Source organism: Canis lupus, chromosome 29 (assembly GCF_003254725.2).
Source record: "Canis lupus dingo isolate Sandy chromosome 29, ASM325472v2, whole genome shotgun sequence".
Lineage (NCBI taxonomy): Eukaryota > Metazoa > Chordata > Mammalia > Carnivora > Canidae > Canis > Canis lupus.
The window spans coordinates 17,149,444-17,167,713 of NC_064271.1; the positions used below are offsets into that span (position 1 = coordinate 17,149,444).

Sequence of the window (18,270 nt, forward strand, 5' to 3'; positions counted from 1 at the left end):
CAAAATAGATTTTTATTTGAAAATGAATATCAGAGAAGTTTTGAATATTATCTTATTAGGAAAATATGTTCAGTGTCAGGTTAGGGATTTCTGAGGAGAGACAAAGAGTGAGTCTATTTGATATTAACCACCTGCTAAGACTATTTTGGTTTCCCCACAAATATTTGTCATATACCCAAATTCACCATGTAAACTTTTGTTAAATTTGAAGACAGGTTTTACAATCACTAAAGTCTTTGTGTCGCATGACCAAGTTAGGCTAAAGAATTTCTCTCCTTTTCACAGTTTTTGGATTTTATTGAATATTGTTTCTTAGACCTCCATGACAACCTGAAATGTTAGAACTTTTATTTTTTTGAGAATTGATGTTACTGGCTTTAAAAAAAGACAGCTTTTAAATTTTTTGTTTTTATTTTTGTTCTAGAGTCAATATAAAGGACCTAAGAATAACAACCACATTCAACAAAGGACACACTGGGAGAAGAAGGCACGTACAGCTGAGGCCAAAGGAAGGGCACAGTTACTAGACAAACTGAAGAATATCCTCATCTGGACTGGAGTGAAACTATTTAGGATGGAAAAGAATTGTAGTACCAAAGTAGATGCATCTCAACACAAAGGAAGTATTTAAAATTTAATACTTGGAAAATTAATTAGAGCAGGATTGTTTCCAGGGAAATTTTAAAAAGGGAGCTTGATTTATAAGATATTTGATGTCACACTGTGAGAAGCTTATTAAATACAAAATGGTGGCTAAATAATAGTTTGAAAGCAATACAACAAAAATGCTCTGTGAATGAAGGATGGAGAACTGGAAAATCACATGCTAATCCTTTAAATTCTAGTTACTTTCATATTTAATAACTTAGAACTTCCCAGAGATTAACCTTACAGGGCAGGTGATGATTGAAAAATCTATATTTTCTATTAAAATATAAATATTTGAGATGCTTTGTGTCACCAGGAAGACTATAATTTATATCAGGTGCATGCCCACTTTACTTTTTCTTAATATCACATCTAACTTCTAGAACCTTTATACTGAGATTGTCAAATAACAATGGTTGGTTGTATTTACTCAGGAACAATACAGCAAAGGCCAGGACCAACTTTGTGGAATTATTAAAATCTACCATATAATAATCTTCTAGCTATTAAAAGTACAGATGTCCTCAGTTTGTAGGCCTTGAATATACACAAATTTTAGTTATCACAGTTTAGTTAAATAACATCAGTCCTCCAAGTGCAGTTCAAATTGCAGTTACCACTGTTAGATCTTTCATCTACAAATCATTATGTAAATAACAGATGGGCATCAACATCTGTGACTGACTTTTAAAGTCTGTCAGTGGGTGACTGGCCACTGTGCGTCTGGTTTTCAGTTCTCACACAGACAGCAAAGTGTGTAGCTGTGTTGTCCCCTTGTTTCCCACCTATGTGGCATTTTACAAAAATGGATGTTGGTAAGAGGGAATGGGCCAACAAAGATTAAAGTGCAGCAAAAGAGTAAAAAGTGATAATGTAGAGGTGAAATTTGAATCAAATGTAAATAGAGTCATAGATTAAATAGCTGACAGGAATGTTTACACTGCCACCACTCAACTCTGAATATGCAGCCAGAGAACTTCATGAACTTGTGGATGTAAATAAGAAAAGTGGTTGTGATGAAAGGGGGAAGATGTTCCATAAGAAAAGATGCCGTCAACATTTCACATTAAAGGAACTCTCGTAGATATTTTATAATGTTGAAAATGCAAAGGAAAAAATATTGGAAGGTGATCCAAACTAAGAAAGGAGGAGTACCTTGGTGGCTCAACAGGTTAAGCATCTGCTTTCAGCTCAGGTCATGAACCCAAGGTCCTGGGATCAAGCCCATCAGGCTCCCTGCTCCCTCTCACTCTGCTGCTTCTCTGCTTGTGCTCTCTCTCTCTCTCACTCTCTTTTTCATATAAATAAATAAGATCTTTAAAAAAAACAAATTAAGAAAGGAGTATGGCAATTTGACACAGCATAAAAAAGATGCTAACTTCATATAAGTTAAAGGAGAAGGCAAACACTATCCAAATGACCCATGACAGTTTTGTTGACAAAGAAATAGGACAATGTTTTTAATGTTTTAAATCGTGGTATAATAAATATTAGCTTTACTATTTTAAAAATAACTTTCCTACATATTAATAACAAAGTAAGAGACTTTTAAATTTTTGGCAAAAATGGATAAAGATCATAGAACAATCATAATTTTCCCCATTTATTTTTAAGATGGATTTTTATGGCTTCAGCTTGGTTACTTTTACAGTCCTGCACTACTTGGAAGAAAAGCAAGGTCTGCCTGTCGAAACAATGCCCAGAACATTCTCAAATATTGGATAGTGGAGTAAAATGGATGCAATGGATTTAAATTTAATTAAAGTGAACAAACATTAATATATCCCCTGCTATGTATAAGACATTATAAATTGAATAAATGGGTGAGAGAGCTGGGTTGGAGGATGCAGAAGATTAAAGAAAAGATTGGGGAAGATGAGAGGATAGGAGAATATGGTGAGTTAAAGATACTAAAAGGCTGGTAGAAAACAAAATATTATAATTACTTGCGGTGGTTCTGAACAAAGTCAGATGACTTAAAAATGTAGATAGGGATCCCTGGGTGGCGCAGCGGTTTGGCGCCTGCCTTTGGCCCAGGGTGTGATCCTGGAGACCCGGGATCGAATCCCACGTCGGTCTCCCGGTGCATGGAGCCTGCTTCTCCCTCTGCCTGTGTCTCTGCCTCTCTCTCTCTCTCTCTGTGTGACTATCATAAATAAATAAAAATTAAAAAAAAATGCAGATAATTTCTATAAGGTGAACTTTCTTTATTATGCAATTAAGAACAAAGACTTGCTTACTCAGCTGAATGCATTAAATATTTGATCTAGGTGTATAGAAATGCAACATATTTCTGAACATTGATTTTATATCCTGCAACTTTGCTGAATTCATGTTTGAGTTCTAGCAATTTTTGGTGGAGTCTAATTTAGGGTTTCCACATACAGTATCATATCATCTGTAATGAGTGAAAGTTTGACTTCTTCCTTGTCAATTTGGAAGCCTTTCCTTTCTTTTTGTTGCCTGATTGCTGAGGCAAAGACTTCCAGTACTATGTTAAGTGGTAATAGTGAGAATGGACATCCCTGTCTTGTTCCTGACCTTAGGGGAAAGGCTCTCAGGTTTTCCTCATTGAGGGTGATATTAGCTGTGGGTCTTCCATATATACTTTTATGAGGTTGAAAAGTATATTCCATCTATCCCTACTTTTTGAGCGTTTTTATCAGGAAAGGATACCGTATTTTGTCAAATGCTTTTTCTGCATCTATTGATAGGATCATATGGTTCTTATTCTTTCTTTTATGAATATATCACATTGATGATTTGTGAGTAGTGAACCACCCCCTGCAGCCCAGGAATAAATCCTACCTGATTGTGGTGAATAATTCTTTTAATGTACTGTTGAATTTGTTTGCCAGTATTTTGTTGAGATTTTTTGCATCCATGTTTATCAGGGATATTGGCCTGTAATTCTCCTTTTTACTGGGTCTTTGGTTTTGGAATCAAGGTAATGCTGGCTTCATAGCATGAATTTGGAAGTTTTCCTTCCATTTCTATTTTCGGGAACAGTTTGAGAAGAATGGGTATTAACTCTTTAAATGTCTGGTAGAATTCTGCTGGGAAACCAGCTGGCCCAGGACTTTTGTTAGCTGGGAGATTTTTGATTACTGATTTTTTAAAAAAGATTTTATTCATTTATTCACAAGAGCCAGAGAGAGAGAGAGAGAGAGAAGAGAGAAGAGAGAGAGAGGGAGAGAGAAGCAGGCTGTGTTGTGCAGGGAGCCCGAAGCGGGACTCGATCCCGGGTCTCCAGGATCATGACCTGGGCTGAAGGCAGGTGCTAAACTGCTGAGCCACCAGGGGATCCCCATAATTTTTCATAGTATTCTAATTGTATTTCTGTAGTGTTGGTTTTGATCACTCCTCTATCATTCATGAATTTATCTATTTGGGTCCTTCTCTTTTCTTCTTGATAAGTCTGGCTAGGGGTTTATCAATTTATTAATTCTTTCCAAGAACTAGCTCTTAGTTTCATTAATCTCTTTTACTGCTTTTTCTCATTTCTATATAATTTATTTCTACTCTAATCTTTATTATTTCCTTCTTCTGCTCTCTTTAGGCTTTATTTGCCAGTCCTTTTCTAGCTACTTTAGGCGTAAGGCTAGGTTGTATATTTGAAACGTTTCTTGCTTCTTGTGGTGGGCCTGTACCACTACACACCTCCTTCTTAGGATTGCTTTTCTGCACTCCAAAGGTTTTGGGCTGTCATACTTTTTTTTCATTTGCTTCATGTATTTTTAAAATGATTCTTTAATTTCCTGGCTAACCCACTCATTGTTTAGTAGGATGTGCTTTAACCAATAATGAAGTGGTGGAAAAAGAAATTAAAAAATTGATCCTATTTGCAATTGCAGCAAAAAACAAGAATAAATATAACCAAAGAAGTAAAAGATCCATAGTCTAAAAACTATAGCACGTACTCAAGAAAGAAATTGAAGAGGACACAAAGAAATGGGAAAATATTCTATGCTCATGGATTAGAAGAACAAATATTGTTAAAATGTCTATACTACCCCCAAACAATCTACACATTTAATGCAATCCTTATCCAAATACCACCAGGATTTTTCACAGAGCTAGAACAAATAATCATAAAATTTGTATGGAACCACAAATGACCCCAAATGGCCAAAGCAATTCTGAAAAAGAAAAGCAAAACTGGAGGCATCATGATTCTGGATTTTAAGATCTATTACAAAGCTGTAGACATCATGACAGTGGTACTGGCACAAAAATAGACACATAGATCAATGGAACAGAATAGAAAACCCAGAAATGGACCTACAACTATATGGTCAACTAATCTTTGGCAAAGCAGGAAAGAATATCCAATGGAAAAAGTCTCTTCAACAAATGGTTTTGTGAAAACTGGATAGTGACATGCAGAATAATGAAACTGGATGACTTTCTTACACTATACACAAAAATAAATTCAAAAAAGATGAAAGACCTAAATGTAAGACAGGAAAGCATCAACATACTTGAAAACAGGCAGAAAAATCTTTGACCTTGGCCATACCAACTTTTGCTAGACATGTCATCACAGGCAAGGAAAATAAAAGCAAAAAGGAACTATTGGGGCTTCATCAAGATAGCAGCTTCAGCACAGTGAAGGAAATAGTCAATGAAGAGGATGGGAGAAGATATTTACAAATGACATATCTGATAAAGGCTTAGTATCCAAAATCTACAGAGAAGTTATCCAACTCAACACTCAAAAAACAAATAACCCAGTCAAGAAATGGGCAGAAGACATGAATAGACAGACACATCACTCATCATCAGGGAAATAAAAATCAAAACCATGATGAGGGGGATCCCTGGGTGGCTCAGCAGTTTAGCACCTGCCTTTCAGCACAGGGCGTGATCCTGGAGTCCCGGGATTGAGTCCCACATCAGGCTCCCTGCATGGAGCCTGCTTCTCCCTCTGCCTGTGTCTCTGCCTCTCTCTGTCTTTCATGAATAAATAAATAAATAAAATCTTAAAACAAAACCATGACGAGATACTATCTCACACCTGTCAGAATGGCTAAAATTAACACAATAGGTGTTGGTGAGGCTGTGGAGAAAGGGGAACCTCTTGCACTGCTGGTGGGAACGCAAACTGGAACCAGCCACAGTATGGAGTTCCTCAAAAAGTTAAAAAAAAAAAAAAAAGTGCCCTATGATCCAGCAATTACAGTACTAGGTATTTACCTAAAAGATACAAAAATACAGACTCAAAGGGATACATGCACCACGATGTTTATAGCAGCATTATCAACAATAGCCAAACTATGTAGAGAACCCAAATGTGTCCATCAACTGATGAATGGATAAAGAAATGTATGTGTGTGTGTGTGTATATATATGTATATACACACACAATACACACAATGGAACATTACTCAGCCATGAAAAAGAATGAAATCTTAACATTTGCAATGACATATATGGAGCTAGAGTGTATTATACTAAGTATAAGTCAGAGAAAAATACCATATGATCTCCCTCAGATGTGGAAGTTAAGAAAGAAAACAGATGAACTTATGGGAAGGGGGACAAGAAAAAAAAGGAGAGAGGGAAACAAGCCATAAGAGACTTTTAATAGTAGAGAATAAACTAATGATTGATAGAGAGAGGTGGGTATGGGATGGGCTAGATGGGCGATGGGAATTAAGGAGGGCAGTTGTTATGATGAGCACTGGGTGTTGTATATACATGATGAATCACTGAATTCTATGTCAGAAACCAGTATTTCACTGTCTGTTAACTACTTAAAATTTTAATTTAAAAATGATATTTGATCTAGGCTTAATAACTCTTTGAATCACTTACTTATCTCCCGGCTTTGGTCACTTTTTTTACATACAATTTAAGTTCTCTTCTTTAAAATGTTTATTTTTAGTGATACATTTTTTTAACCAAAACTTTGCATTTCACACCTATACGTAAGGATGTTTATTTTTACCTTTAGTAACCGGCAAGACATAACAAGACTGAAAGAGATGGTTATCCAAAAGAATATTCCTTAGAAAGCTTTTGGATCCTGGGACAAAGAGCCTTCCCATTCTGGAAAGCCTTCCCACTGGAGGACTTCTTTCACAACCACCATGTCTTCCTTAGAGCTCTGTTCTATACATATAACTGACCACAGTCTCCAAACATTTCTACTTACCTTGCTCCGAATCATTACCTGGTTCTCAGAAAATAATTTTCTTCCCTGAAAGTCTCCATTCCCAGTTTTGGCTATTTAAATGATCTACCTAGAACATCTGAATCACATGCCAGATTTGGGCACCAGGATTCACCATCACTGGTGCTGAGTATAGATGGGTGGGAATGTGTAATGGAGGTGGTTTTCCAGTGTAATTAGGCTGGACCTGGAAGGGTGAGGTTTCAAATTAGGTAGCAGCAGAGGAATACAGTAGCTCACCTGGGAAACTAAGAAAATTTTTCTTTAAAAAATTTGTGTGCTTCTGCTTTTCTGTAACACCATTAAATTAGATCCATCTATACATTAAACTTCTTCAAAGTCCAGAAGAACTTTCCAATTCAGACTATTTATATCTCAATTTGCCCCTGGATCATCTCACAAATTCTTGCTTTATCTTTGGTCTGCCACTGAGTTAATAGAATTCAGCCACTGATTCTAAAATATCTGTAGGAATATATGAACTCATGGATGAGAACAAGGGCTGGTGGAAAGGGAAGTGGGCGGGGGGTGGGGGAGACTGGGTGACAGGCACTGAGGGGGCACTTGATGGGATGAGCACTGGGTGTTATGCTATATGTTGGCAAATTGAACTCCAATAAAAAGAAATGAAATGTATTCAGTTTTGGCTGACTTAAATTTGTTTTAAAGTTACTTTTGGTTCTGCTTAATATAGAAAATTTGGAAAGTTCATAAAAGTTTGAAGAAAATAAAAATCATCCATAATTCTTTTAGTATTTAGCATATTTTCCATGTATATTTATTTCAGATACAAATTTTACCACACTAAAATTGTAATATCCATGCTGGTCTTTTATTTTTTGAGAAATAAATAATAATAAACGATAAAAATGATCAAAACATGTCATGGACAGTTTCCCCTATTATTAAATACTCCTCTAAAATATTTTTATTGTCAGGGCTATCAATCATTCCCTTTATGCCTCCTTCCTTTGCTTTTATGCTTGGAAAAGTTGTTCTCACTTGGAAATCAAGTATTTTCCCCCAAGTTACTTTCTAAACCTTCTATGAATAAAAACCCTGGCCAAATTTACCCCAGCAATGTAGAAATATTGGAGACAGAAATTAAGTGCTATGCATAACTCTGGGCTACCTGGGACTAGCCATGGCTTAAGATATCCATCTGGGAAACCAACACCACCAAACTCTCAAAAGTGAACAAAACCCAAACTGCCTCATTCAGTTGGAGATGTTTTGAGAAATGAAGTAAATGAATAATTTTTTTCCTTTGAACTATACACTTTATATACCTTTACTTTCCATTTCTATGTCTGCTTTTCCTGTCCATGTAGATTCCTGCCCCCAAAACTTCTGCCCTCTGTTTGCCTTAAGTTTCTTTCTCTCCTTAGACAGCCTCTGTTCAATTTTGCAGAAAGATATGTTGGCAAATTGAACTCCAATAATAAAAAAAAAAGCTTTATTGAGGTATAATTTATATGGCATAAAAGTTACCATTTTTAGTGTACATTTTTAGTATATTTAAGGAGTTTAGCCTCTAAGTTCTGTATATTTGTTTCCTTCTTCTTATATAGCTATTCTAGTTTTCTTTCCTTTTCTTTCTTCTCTCTCTCTCTCTCTCTCTCTTTCATGAATTTAGTATCTGTATCACCCTCTTGGCCCATGAGAAATGTAAGAAAACTTGATAACAAGTTTTTAAGTTTTTATTTAAATTCTGGTTAAAATGTAGTGTAATATTAGTTGCAGATGTAGAATTTAGTGACTCATCACTTACATACAACACCCAGTGCTCATCACTACAAGTGCCCTCTTTAACCCATCCTTCTGCCCACCACCCTCCAGTAACACTGTTCTCTATAGTTAAGAATCTGTTTCTTGGTTTGCCTCCTCCCCCAACCCCCATATAGTTAGTGTTCTTAAAGCTTCTTCTTTTTTTTTTTTTCCCCACGGTAAAGGAGCATCTGTAGAACACAATTCAATAGCAAGTCCACTACGTCTGCTTCTTCCTCCCCTGACCAGCCCCAAACCCCACAAACCATGAATATAACATCAGTGATGGTTCTGCTAGCCTAGTACAAACAAGAATTTAACAAAAGAGAGATTGCAATTCAAGCATATCTCTATTTCTTTTATTTTGCTTACAAGACATACAAATTTGTGATATGAATACCAAAAAAGAGGCGGCAAGTATTAAAATAAAAAATGATGGCTCTATATTTTTCAACATAATGAAATAATTTTCAATTTAAAAGATAACCCACAAGCCTATCATGTATTTTGCACTTTAAATGTCTGCCAACCAGCAGTTATATATTGAGATAATGAACAATTGTGAGTTATATATTGAGATAATGAATTCAATTTGAACACTTTTCAGAATAACAAAATAACCGAGCCCATGTTGTCATTTAAGCTGGTAGTTTGCTTCTGTATCACTGTTTTCTGAGCTTTGTGTGTCCAAGACATTCACGGACCCATCTGCTAAACTGGAGCGGGGAGCAGAAGTGGAAGTGGCTCTCAGGGCATGGCACAGGATGATCAAGCTGGCGGACAAAAAGAGGGACATATGGAACCAGAGCTACATCTTGATAATTCTGGTTTCCATGGCATAGAGAGTCAGGGTCAGTTGGGGATTATATAGCAGGGAAGAAAGAGCAATGAAAAAACTGCCTCCGATTCTCTGGGTAAGAGAGAACCTTGGTTCCAGACAGAATGGAATCCAGGAGTATGGAGACTTGGCTATCATTTTCATAATAGCTTTTTCATTTTGAGTTGTAATTAGAACAATTAATACAGAAAAATCCTATGTACCCTTTACTTCCTCCAAATGATAGCATCTTCAAAAACTATCGCATGCTATCGTACTCAAGAGTACTGACTTTGATCAAGACACAGAACTTGTCCATCACAAGGACCCCATATATAGCCACATCCACTTTGCTCCCATCTCCACCTCTCCCTAGCCCTGGCAACCACTAATCGGTCTCTCCATTTCTATAATTTTAACACTTAGTGAACATTATGTACATGAAACCACACAGCATGTATCTATCTGGGATTGGTTATTCATTCAGCATAATTCTCTGGCAATTCATTTAGGTTGCTGTGTGTTTCCATAGTTTGCTCCTTTTTATTGCTTAGTAGTTTTCCATGGAACGTGTATACTACTTTACCTATTCAGGCATGGAAGTCTACCTGGACTGTTTCCAGGTTTTGGCTATTATAAATAAAGCTGCTATAAATATTTATGTACAGGTTTTGGAGCAAACGTAAGTTTTAATTTCTCTAGGATAAATGCCAAGAGTATAATTACTGGGTCATATGATAGTTGCAGGTCTAGTTTTAAAGAAACTGTGTGGAAGTGTTGAATCACTATACTGAACACCTGAAATTAATATTACACCTTATGTTAACTGGAAATTAAATAAAAGCTTTAAAAATTAAACTGTTAACTGTTTTCAAGGGTTAGCTCTATCATACATTCCCACTAGCAATGTAGAAGTGATCCAGTTATTCCACATCCTCCTTTGCATTTGCTGGTGGGGTCTCTCTCTCTCTCTGATGCATCTTATTTGAGTCATTTTGATAGGTGTGTAGTGATAGTTCATTGTAGTTTTAATTTGAATTGCCCTGGTGACAACTTTTTATGTGATTTCCATCTATTTACCCTTTGGTAAAGTGTTTAGGTATTTTGCTCATTTTTTTTTCTGACTGGATTGCTTACTTATTTTGGGGTCACATTTTGAGCTTACACACTTCAAATACGAATCCTTTATTAGACAGGTGGTTTGCATATATTTTCTCCTTGTCTGTAGCTTGTCTTTTTTGTCCTTTTAACAGGGTCTTTTTCACAGTACAAATTTACATTTTGATTGTTTGATAATGTCCAATTTATCAATGTTTTCTTTATGGAACATGATTTGATGTCAAATCTAAGGATTCTTTACCTAGGTTTACATTCTGGATATTTTTTCCTAAAAGTTTTATAATTCTACATTTAAGTCAGTGATTTTGAGTTTTTAAAAAAAGATTTACTTTTTCTAGAGAGTGTGTCAGTGAGCATGTGAGCAGGGTCAAGGGGAGGGAGAAGTGGAGAGGGAATCCTCAAGCAGAGGCCCACCTACTCAGTACCAGGACCCTGAGATCATGACCTGAGCCAAAATCAAGAGCTGGCTGCCTAACCAACTAAGCCACCCAGGGATCCTGAGATAATTTTTGTGTAAGGTAGGCTTAGGTTGTGTTTTTTTAATTTATGTTTTTTGGCCTATGGAAGTCCACTTGCTCCAGCACCATTTATTGAAAAGGCTGTCTCTCCTCCATTGAATTGCTTTTCACCTTTGTCAAAATTCAGTTAGGTATATTTAGGTAAGTCTATTTCTGGGTCCTTTATTACATCCAATTTATCTGTCTTTATTCTGTTCCATTTGTCTTATCCTTTCATTTAGGTTGCTGTGTGTTTCCATAGTTTGCTCCTATGGAACACCACGCACCTTTGATTACTGTAGCTGTACATCTTGAAATTGGGTACAGTGATACTTTTGGTTTTATTCTTTGATTTTCTATTCTTTTTCTAGGTGCTTAAGGTGACAGCTTATTGTTTTGAGACTTTTCCTTTTTTTTTTTTTTTTAGAGAGATGAGATGAGAGAGAGACAGAGACATGGGGGGGGGTGGTGGCGTTGGGGAATAGGGAAGGGCAGAAGGAGAGAATGACTGTTAAGCAGGCTCTGCGCCCAGCACATGTTCAATGCAGGCTCAGTCTCACAACCCTGCAGTTAATCATGACCTGAGCCAAAATCAAGAGTTGGACTTAGTGACTGAGCCACCTTATTTCTAATATATGCATTTAGTGCTATAAAATTCTCTGTCCATTGATTTAACTGTGTCCCACAAATTTTAATATGTTGTATTTCCATTTTCATTCAGTTCAATGTATTTTTTAAAACCTACCTTGAGATTTTATCTTTGATCCATAGATAATGTAGCATATTATTTTCCAAGTGTTTGGATTTTCTTTTTATTAGCTTTCTCCTTTTGATATCTAGTTTATTTTAAAAAATATTTTAAAAAATAAAAATTTTTTATAATTAAAAATATTTTAATTCCAGTAAGTTAATATACAATGCGATATTCGTTTCAAGTATACAACACGGATTCAGTGGGTTTTTTTTTTTTTCCAAATTTTTATTGAAATTCTAGCTGGTTAACATATCCAATAATATTGGTTTCAGGAATAGAATTCAATGATTCATCGCTTACATGTAACACCTAGTACTCATCATAACAATGCCCTCCTAAATACTCATTACCCTTTTATCCCACTCCCTTCCCATCTCCCTCTAGTTTGATTTCCTTGTGGTCAGAGAACACAGTTCTGTATGATTTTCATTTTTAAAAATTTGCTGAGGTCGGTTTAGCCCAGAATATATAGAGAATAGGCACTTGAAGATAATGTGCATTCTGCCATTGTTGGGCAGAGTGATTTATCAAACGTTATTTAGATCCTGTTGGTTGATGGTGTTAAGTTCATAGCCTTGGTGATTTTCTAACGATTCTCTGTACGTTGGTCTTTTAAAAACACCAAATTGCTGGGTGGATTCAGTGATGGGGGTGGGGGTGAGGGGTCACATCTTTTTGAGTTTACTCCAGGAGCCCAACCATGTTCTCCCATGTTCATCTGAAACAAATCCCCTCAGGCTTTGAACAAGAAAAGGAAAAGAAACAGTTTTGAAATTTGCCAGAGTACCCTGTTCTTCTTAACAAGGCCTGACCTCAGGGGAAAGTAGTTAACCTGAGCCTAATCTGCTGGGATTTTATCAGAACATAATTGACCTGGGAAACGTCAACACCCCACTCTGCACTCCCCCTTCCTTAGCTCTCCTGTCCTGCCCGAAGGGAAGGACTGAGGGCATGCAGGAAGTCACAATCTCGGGGCTCAGGGGCACTGGAGACAGCCTAATTGGAGGAAGAATGCCTCCCTGCCACACACCCACCACCCACTGTAGGCCTGTCATTGAAGGCAGATATCATGAAGCACAGCATGATTATGTCTGGCTCACAACTAAAAGTTTGTTTATAAGACATGCTAAGTGGCAGAAAAAAACAGTTTTCAGAGACACAGCAAGCATGAGAACCAGTCTCAGGCATGGCATAGATACTGGAATTATGAGTCCAGGATATAAAATGATGATGATTAACATGCTAAGTTTCCTAGTGGATGAAGTAGATAGCTTACAAGATCAGACTGGCAATGTTAGAGTTGGGAATTCTAGGACAGAATGAAAAATATGCTAAACTTAAAAAAAAAAAAAACTTCATGTGACAATATGAAGAATGAACTTCATGGGCTAATCAGTGGACTGGACACAGCCCAGGACGGTGAAGGAAGCTGGAGATAGATCAATAGGAATTCCTCAAAGTAAAAAGGAAAGACAAAAAAGAGAAAAAAAACCCCAGAGCAGAATGTCTAAGAACTGTGGGACAATATTAAAGGTGTAACACATTGGCAATGGAATACTAGGAGAAAAGGAAGGAGAGGTACAGGAAAGAGATTGGAGGAAATAATGTTTAAGAATTAAAAAAAAAAAAAAAAGACACTAAACAGTAGATCCAGGAGGTTCAGAGAACACCAAGCACAATAAATACCAAAAATCTGTACGTCATGGTGGTGGTGTGTCTGTCTGGCTCAATCAGAAGAGCACGTGACTCTTGATCTTGGGGTCATGAGTTGAGCCCCACACTGGGTGTAGAGATAAAATAAATAAAGCTAAAAATAAAATCTGTACATAGGCATAACATAAACTGCAGAGAATTTTAAAAAAACAGCAAAAAGGGAAAAGGATTTATGGGGGAAAAACCACCTTACCTACACAGGAGCACAGATGAGACTACAAAGAGACTTCTCTTTAGAAACCATACAACCAAGGAGTGGAGTGGAATAAAAAAAAAAGCCACCAAATTAAGAATCTGTTGCCTCTGAAGTTACCCTTCAAAAGTTAAGGAGAAAAAGACTCTCACAGATCAAAAATTGAGGGATTTGTTGCTGATCCCCCTGTCATGCAAAAACCATAAAAAAAATTTCTTCAGGGTGAAGGAAAATGATATAGGCCACCTCCACAGAGATTTGCCTGCTTCCAGAAAGACACGGATTTAAGGAGGAAAGCAGGCTCTACTGAGCAGCCATGAAAATCTCAGACTCTGCCAGTTCTATGCTTTTCTTGTGTGTTGTTACAACCAAAAATCTAGTCTCCTTTGGTACCTATGGGGACTCCCTTCAGTCTGGTTTCCCTGCACCCTGCCCGCTCCCCCTTCCCCCCATATCAGTAAAAGACAAGGACAGAGGGAGCCTCGGAGGGAGGAGATCTCTGGCACAGGCTTCTCTGAATGAGGGGAACGAGCCTCACCCAGGGTCGGATCCCCCTGTGCCTGACACACGTGCCGAGGAGGAAACTGGCACAGCTCTGCCATGACCCTCTAGGTGTGCTGTAGGGCCAGGTGGGCCGACGGAGGCCTCAGTTTCAGTCTGCCCGTCTACTTGCCCCATGCACTGTGTAAGTAATTTCCCTTTCTGTCCATGCAAGGAGGAAAGGAAGGGTAGAGCCTTCCAGAACTCAGGTGCCCCCTCCCCCCAGCCCAACCGCTATCAGTCCCAGTTGCCAGGCACTGGTTTGTGTTGGAGACAGAACCCTCCTTGGGATTCTAAGCAGTTACTTGTGGCTCACAGGACACTGGCGACTGGAGGCAGAGCCACAAGGCCCTTTGGAGCCAGCTGGTGGAGGCGAAATGTCTCCCCAGCCAGTTCTGGAGCAGCTGTGCGCTGCCCTGCTGGTGCTCTGTGCAAGCATGACACACATGCCACACATGCCACACATGCCACCGGTCTCTGGGTTTTGCTAGGAGGCTCTGGTAGGCACCGTGGTGGCAGTGTTGCTGGTGAAGAGTGTACGCAGCTCCTTGAGAAGAAGAAAGGGGCCGCGTGCCCAGGGTGACGCACCTGGGAAAGGCGTGGCGGAGCCGCACCAGAGGCGCCGGCCTGTGAGGCCCCCAAGGCGCCCGTGGGGGAGGCCAGTGCTCCCCCCTCGCGGACGCTGGCTCTGGCTGCCCCGAACAAACGCGGCACTGGCTGGCAGCCGAGCTCGCCCTGCAGGTGCTGGGGGGAGGTGGGAGGGGGCGCCCGCCTGGCACCCCTTCCCAGACCACTGATGAAACCCCCACCTCCGGAGCACCCCAGCAAGGGGAAGGCGCTGCGCCGAGAGCACGGGGAGGCCCAAAGGGCGGCCCTGGTCCGCAGGGCAGCCCAGCCCGGGCGGCGGAGGAAATGGGGGCTGCGGGCCGAGAAGGCAGCAAGGGGGAGCGGAGGAAGGCAGGCCGGAGCCCCGCGGTCCCCGGGTCCCCGCGCGGGGGCCCCCGACTCCAGCTGGCCTGCCCGGGCTCGGGGGGGCGGCGCGAGGGGAGTCCGCGGGCGCTCGGCAGCCTCCCCCTGCGGCCCCTCGGCCCGCGCCCAGAGGGGGAGGACGGGCGTCCAGGGAGCAGGGGAGGAAAGCCGAGGCTCGCGGAGCTGCAGGGACAAGCACGCCTCCAGCTGAGGAAGCCTGGGCCGGACACGCGGGCGCAAAGGGAGGTTCAGGAGCTCCAGGAGCTCCAGGCAGCTCGACGTCCAGCCGGGCCGTGGGGAGCGCACCTCCTGCGCGGGGGACGGCGCAGCTGCTCCAGGTGCTCCAGGTGCCCCAGGGCCGCGGCCACGCCACCTGCCGGGCCCTCCGCCTCCGCCGGGCCGAGAGCTCCGGAGAGCCTCCTGCACGAGGGGAGTCAGGAGAGCCGCAGGGCTGCTCAGTCCAGGGGGAAAGAGTTCCACCGGCTGCAGGACAGCCATCGGCTGCGGCATCGGCTGGCGGCGGAGGCGGCCGCGGTCCACCCCCCCCCCCCCAGCCTCCCCTCCTGTTCTTCTGCCTCCGGCCTCCGGATACCCTCAAGGGCCAGGGGCTCCCCGGCGTCCCCTGGGGCCCTGGCAGGGAGCAGGGGCGCGCTGGGAGGGCTCCGGCCCTGAGGTCCCCTGCAGGTCTGACTCCGCTTCCCAGCAGCAGCCAACATCCGCAACTAGGGCACAGTAGCACCTGTTGCTCCTCTGAGTTTAGATGCACCCCTGATGCCACACCCCTTGAGCCAAACCCCTTGCTCCTCTTAGTTCAGATCCACCCCTCAAGCCACACCCCTTGAACCATACCCATTGCTCCTCTTAGTTTAGATCCACCCCTTAAGCCACACCCCTTGAGCCACACCCATTACTCCTCTTAGGTTAGATGCACCCCTGATGCCACACCCCTTGAGCCAAACCCATTGCTCCTCTTAGTTCAGATCCACCCCTCAAGCCACACCCCTTGAGCCAGACCCATTGTTCCTCTTAGTTTAGATCCGCCCTTTAAACCATACCTCATATGCCACACCCATTGTTCTTTCAGTTTAGATCCACCCCTTAAGCCACACCCCTTGAGCTGTACCCATTGCTCCCTTTAGATCTACCCTATTATTTAATTTGATGCTACATAGTTCTTAGTGAAGTCCCTATAACAGTATGAGTATGAGACAGTATTTTTCAATGTTAAACATAAAAAAAAAATGAAAACACCAAATTGCTGATACTACTGCTACTGAGAGTTGATTTTATTAAGGGATTATATGCCAAGCACCCTATTAAGTCTTTTACGTGTATTATATCATTTAATTTTCCCAATGGCCCAGTGTGTCACATATTACTGAGGTTCACAGAGATTAAACAACTTGTCCCGAGATCACACAGCTAGTAAATTTCAAAGCCAGCATTCCGTCCCAGGGTTGTCCAAGTAACTTTTTTTTTTTGAAAGAGAAAGAATGAATGCACAAATGTATGCAAGCGGGAGAGAGACACAGAATCCTAGGCAAGCTTCACATTTAGTACAGAGCAGGACAATCAATCTCACAACCCTGAGATTGTGACCTGAAATGCAATCAAGGGTTGGACGCTTAATTCACTGAGCTCCTGTGCAAGGAATATCTATGCAATCTGCTCTAAGGATCCCAGAAGGGCTTGATAAATTTTCTCCTAGTTCGCATTTGAATGAGAATGCAAACATAATAGCTGTAGCTAACTGTGGGGAAAGTCCTCACCAAAGGATCATGTGCAACCTCTAAGGAGTCTCCAGTGATTCCCATCTTTGGTATTCATACCCTTGTGTAGCACCTCCCACCCCTTGAATATGGTCTGGAACTACTGACTCATTTCTAATGGATAGAATACGGCAAAGGTGATAGGATGTCACTTCTGAGGTTAGTTTACAAAGAACTGGTTTCCATCTTGGGCCTGCTCACTCTTACACCCTCATCTGCTCTGAGGGAAGCCAGGTGCTTGTTGTGAGCTGTATTATGGAGAAGCCCATGTAGCAAGGAACAAATGTCTCTTGCCTTCTTCTTCTTCTTCTTTTTTTTTTTTTTTTTTAAAGATTTACTCATTATGCATGAGAGATACAGAGAGACAGAGACATAGGCAGAGGGAGAAGCAGGGTCCCTGCAGGGAGCCTAATGTGGGACTTGATCCCAGGACCCAGGGATCATGCCCTGAGCCAAAGGCAGATACTCAACTGCTGAACCACCCAGGCGTCCCCAAATGTCGCTTGCTTATAGTCATGGAGGACCTCTGGCTTCTAAACAGTCACCTAAGTGACCTCAAAAGCAGATTTCCCCCACAAAAGCCTGGAGATGACTAAAGATTCAGCTGCCATCTTGACTGCACCATTGTGAGATCTCTTGAGCTAGACACACGTGGCTAGTTGCACCAGGATGGCTGGCCCAGAGAAACTAACCAGGTTGTAATGTTGTTTTAGGCTGTTCAGTTTGCGGAAAGCATTCGAGAAAACAGAAGTGTAAAGCCAAACTTTTGGCCTCTGACTCGCCCCCTCTCCTTGGGTTGAAATTCCAGGGAAATCAAGAGATGGTAGAAACTACTGACAGGTTAGGATAAAAAAAATATTAGAAAGGGGATCTCTGTTCTGTTCACCACTTATCTCTCTGAGAAGACATTACCTCGCTTGACTTTTGCATGCCAATTAGTGGCAAATGCAGGAGGACACAATTGGCAGTGTGCCAGGAAGCAGCTGTGAGGGCTAGATGCAGCACCCCAGAGTCTCCTAGAAGCCAGAGAAAGATCCCAGAGGCTCCCTGGTGCCCCCAGAAAAGACATGGAAATTAGATTGGGAGCCTGGGACCTGATCATGGGACTTCTGAGGTAGAGGGGAGATGGCCCATGGAAGGGACACTGCCTGGAGCTCTTCTTGGACCAGCTGCCTCCTGCCTGTTTTGGGAGACTTAGGATTTAATGAGGGACTGAATTAGTGTCTAAGAGATGATTTTTTTTTTTTTAAAGATAAAACATTTATTTTTCTGCTGGTGTTACAGGATTTTTTTCCTTCAGTGCCTGCGG

General features: G+C 41.0%; 1 protein-coding gene and 1 long non-coding RNA gene across 5 annotated transcripts in view; one reads left to right on the forward strand and one right to left on the reverse strand.

The window, feature by feature from the left end:
- The window catches only part of LOC112678578 (uncharacterized), a 105,673-nt gene extending 100,032 nt beyond the window's left edge, over positions 1–5,641 (forward strand). For both annotated transcript variants that reach the window (XR_007406984.1, XR_003147681.3), the window contains one exon: positions 425–5,641. This is a non-coding gene — a long non-coding RNA (uncharacterized LOC112678578). The remainder of the gene's footprint in view (positions 1–424) is intronic.
- CPA6 (carboxypeptidase A6) overlaps positions 1–18,270 on the reverse strand; it is a 317,848-nt gene that overhangs the window by 57,374 nt on the left and 242,204 nt on the right. The window lies entirely within an intron of this gene.